Source organism: Chrysochloris asiatica, unplaced genomic scaffold (genome assembly GCF_000296735.1).
Source record: "Chrysochloris asiatica unplaced genomic scaffold, ChrAsi1.0 scaffold00281, whole genome shotgun sequence".
NCBI lineage: Eukaryota > Metazoa > Chordata > Mammalia > Afrosoricida > Chrysochloridae > Chrysochloris > Chrysochloris asiatica.
The window spans coordinates 274,797-279,027 of NW_006408799.1; the positions used below are offsets into that span (position 1 = coordinate 274,797).

The 4,231-nt window shown below is 45.5% G+C and overlaps 1 pseudogene; it reads left to right on the forward strand.

Moving 5' to 3' along the window:
- Positions 1 to 2,728: 2,728 nt before the first annotated feature.
- On the forward strand, positions 2,729 to 3,721 carry LOC102830809 (annotated as a pseudogene).
- Positions 3,722 to 4,231: the final 510 nt, after the last annotated feature.

Sequence of the window (4,231 nt, forward strand, 5' to 3'; positions counted from 1 at the left end):
AAATGAAATCCTCGACAACTTTAATCTTTTCTCCATTTATCCTGATATTGCTTATTGGCCCAGTTGTGAGGATTTTTGTTTTATGTATGATGAAGTGTAAGCCATACTTAGGAGCCCTGGTGTGGCGCTGTGAGGTAATGCGCTGGACTACAAAGTCGTTTGAACCGCAAGGTTGGCAGTTCAAGCTCACCAGCTGCCCTTTGGGAACCCTATACAGGGTCATTATGGGTTGGAAACTACTCGACAACACTTAACAACAACAATCCATACTGAAGGCTGTAGGCTTTGATCTTCGTCAGTTAAGTGCTTCAAGTCCTCTTTGCTTTCAGAAAGCTAGGTTGTGTCATCTGTGTCTCGAAGGTTGTTAATGTGTCTTCCTCCAACCCCGATGTCTTGTTCTTTCTACAGTTCCGCTTCTTGAACTACTTATGTTAACCTTGGAGACTCTGTGGGGCAGTTAGAATCACTATGAGTTGGAATCAACTCCACTGGTAACAACCACCATAAAAATCAAAGAAAAACTTACATTGCCCCAATGCCCAAAATAAATGCCCACTTTGCTTTTATGACATAGACAGACACCGGTAAATTCTGGTTCTCAGTACCTTAAGTATTTATGGAGCTGCTTCCTATGAGTTGGAATTGACTCGACAGCACTTAACAACAACAACAACAACAACCATGTGCTTGCACTATATGACTAGGTGCTGGGGAAAAAGCAAGGGACCCCCGATACCAGATAGAGACCCCTATGGTTGTTATTCCAGGTGACAAGTAGAACAGGTAAAAGGGTGACAGAATGGAGCACCTGGGTGCTATTTTGTAACCAAATGCTGTGGCTAGGGGTGGGGAAAGGTTTGTAGCAAGTTAACCTTTTTGAGGCATAGGAGATAGTGGGGAAAGAAAGAATGAGTAATGTGTGTGAGAGAGTGAGAAACAAAGGGGCAGAGGGTCCTTTGCATCTCATGACATCAGTCTCTTCCTTTACCGCATGGCCCCCCCTGAATACACAGGAGACTGCATTTCTCATCACTCTTTTTTTCTGGAAGTCTGGCTCTTGAAGACAGAACTTTACAAAAGAGTAGAAACAAGCCAGATCAGTCATCTCACCTGGTCACCTTTGCTTGCTTGCAAGGGAGGAGACGGTTGCCAGTCACTGGGGACTTTAGATGGCTTGCCTGCGGGTCTTAATCTTGTTAGTATTAAATGGGGTCTTGGCCTGCCAAATACCTCAGTCTGTTTCTCTCTTGTTGTTGTTGTTGTTGTTAAGTGCCGTCGAGTCGGTTCCAACCCATAGCGAGCCTGTACAGGCTTTCCAAGGGTGTAAATCTCCACGGGAGTAGAAAGCCTCATCTTTCTCCTAGGCTAAGAAGGATCGCTGCTTGTTGAGTGACTCTGTATAGTGTTTCCAAGGAGCGGCTGGTGGGTTTGAACTGCCAAGCTGGCAGTTAGCAGTCCAGTGCTTATCCTGCAGCACCACATTCTTTTTATGGTTTATGACCAAATTGTTGGTGATGTCGACTTCCTGTGTGTCAGACATAGAAAAACAGATGTGAATGTCACGTGGCTCCTCTGAGTGTTTGTGGTGAGCCAACACTGGCAGTGAGCTGACCGTGAGCAGTGAGGTATAACATGATTCTGCCACAGAGTTTGAGAGTCCGCCCAGAGTGCCAGGAGTCCTGGGTCAATAAATAACATGACAGTGAATGGAGAGAACATTGAAGTTGTCAGAAACTTTGTTTTGCTTGTATCCACAATCTACACTCATAAACCAACAGTCAAGAAATCAAACCACATATTTAAAGGAGCTCTGGCAGCGTAGTGGTTACGAACCGGGCTGCTAATCTCAGGGTGACCAGTTCGAAACTACCAGATGTTCCGCAGGAGAAAGATGAGGCTTTCTGCTCCCGTAAAGATTTACAGCCTCAGAAACACAGTGCAGGGTCGCTATGAATCAGAACCAACTCCACGATACATAACCACCACCACCATTTATTGCATTAGGCAAATCTGCTGCACAAGATCTCTTTAAAGCGTTGAAGTGCAAAGACGTCAATTTGAGGACTAAGATGTGCTTTACCCAAACCATGGTATTTTATAATATAATATAATTTTATACCATAATGGTATTTTATAGTATAATATCCTTATATGTATGCAAGAGTTGGATAGTGAATAAAGAAGATTGTAGAAGAACTGATGCATTTTAGTTATGGTGTTGGAGAAGAATATTAAAAGTATCATGAACTGTCAGAAAAACAAACCTGTCTTGGAAGAAGTGTGCCCAAAAAGTTCCTTAGAAGCCAAGATGGCAAGACTTCCTCTTTCATACTTTGGTCATGTTGTCAGGAGAGACCAGTCCTTGGAAAAGGATATCATATTTGGTAAAATGGAAGGTCAGCAAAAAAGAGGAGGCTCCCCACAGAGCTGGATTAACACAATGGCAGTAACAGTGGCCTCAGACGTAACACCAAGTGTGAGTTGGCACAGGACTGGGCAGTGCTTTGTTCTGTTATGCATTGGGTTACTGTGAGTCGGAACCAATACAAGGGCACCTAAATAATAATAACAACAACTAGTTTGCATTAAAAATCCCTCACAATTGTTTTGTGGCTTAATCTTCTTGACTTAGAGTTAATAACAAAGAATTAGGTCTGCTCTCTGCTCCTCCCCATTGGACAGGCAGCCACATCTTCTCTTGCAGTCCCTGTTGCATCTGTGAGACCTGATGGTAAAGGTCAGAGTCCATGGATTGGGCCATATTGGGCACCTGGTGACCAGGGCTGCTGTTAACTCTGTCAAAGTGGAAGTTTTTGCCATCAACGATCCCTTCATTGACCTCAACTGCATGGTCTACAAGTTCCAGTAGGATTCTACCCATGGAAGTTCAATGTCACTGTCAAGGCTGAGAATGGGAAGCTTATTATGAAAACTTGTGATGACAAGATGGGAAGCCCATCTCTATCTTCCAGGAGCGAGATCCCACCAACATCAAGTGAGATGATGCTGGTGCTCAATGTGTTTTAGAGTCCACCAGGGTCTTCACAACCTTGGAGAAGGCTGGGACTCACTGGAAATGAGTTGGCCCATAATGGCAATCATCCCTGCCCCTTCTGATCATGTCCCCATGTTTGTGATGGGCGTGAACCATGAGAAGTTTGACAAGTCCCTCAAGACAGTCAGCAATGCCTCCTGCACCACCAAGTGTTTGGTCCCCTGGCCAAGGTCATCCATGGCAACTCTGGCATCATGAAGGGCCTCATGACCATAATGCATGTCATCACTGCCATCCTGAAGACTGTGGATGGCCCTTCTGGGAAACTGGCCTGATGGCCGTGGGGCTTCACACGACATTAAGCTTGCATCTACCAGCACTGCCAAGGTTGTGGGCACGGTCATCCCTGAGCTGAATGGGAAACTCACTGGCGTGGCCTTCCATGTCCCAACTCCCAATGTGTCTGTTGTGGACCTGACCTTCCATCTGAAGAAGGCTGTCAAATACTGTGACCTCAAGAAGGTGGTGAAGCAGGCATCAGATGGACCCCTAAAAGGCATCCTGGGTTACACTGAAGATCAGGTTGTCTCCTGTGACTTTATCAGTGACTCTTCCACCTGTGATGCTGGGGCTGGCATTGCCCCCAACAACCACTTTGTCTAGCTCGTTTCCATGGTATGACAATTTGGCTACAGCAACATGGTCCACATGGCCTCCAAGGAGTAAGGACCCCCGGACCAGCAGTCCCAGCAACAGCACTAGAGGAAGAGAGGCCCTCAGTTGTTGGGGAATGCTTACTTCAGCTTGATCCCCTAACATACTGAGAAGCTCCCACCTTCAACAGTTTCCACCCAGATCCCCTGGAGAAGGGGAGGGGCTCAGCAAGCCCAGCCGTGTCAGGTACCATCAATAAAGTACATTCTACCCAGCCAATAAAAGAAAAAGAATAAGGTCTTATGATTTTTTCCCCCTTGAATATAAGAAAATATGCTTCATGAGTAAGAGGGTAAGTCAGAAAGTATTGCTACTGTGGGTCCAGCTCACGTATGCACAAGTTTATTCCAAACCAAAGTGTTCCAAAATGTCTCTGTGAACAGTGGATAGTTGCGGACAAGTTCTCTCAGTAATAAGTCTTAGTCTTCTTAGGGAACCTTCCAAAACAGCTCAGTTCAACACAGTGGTTTCCAAGGGGATTTGCTGGACCAGATACATTCAAGCCGGAGAGCTCAGCTTAGA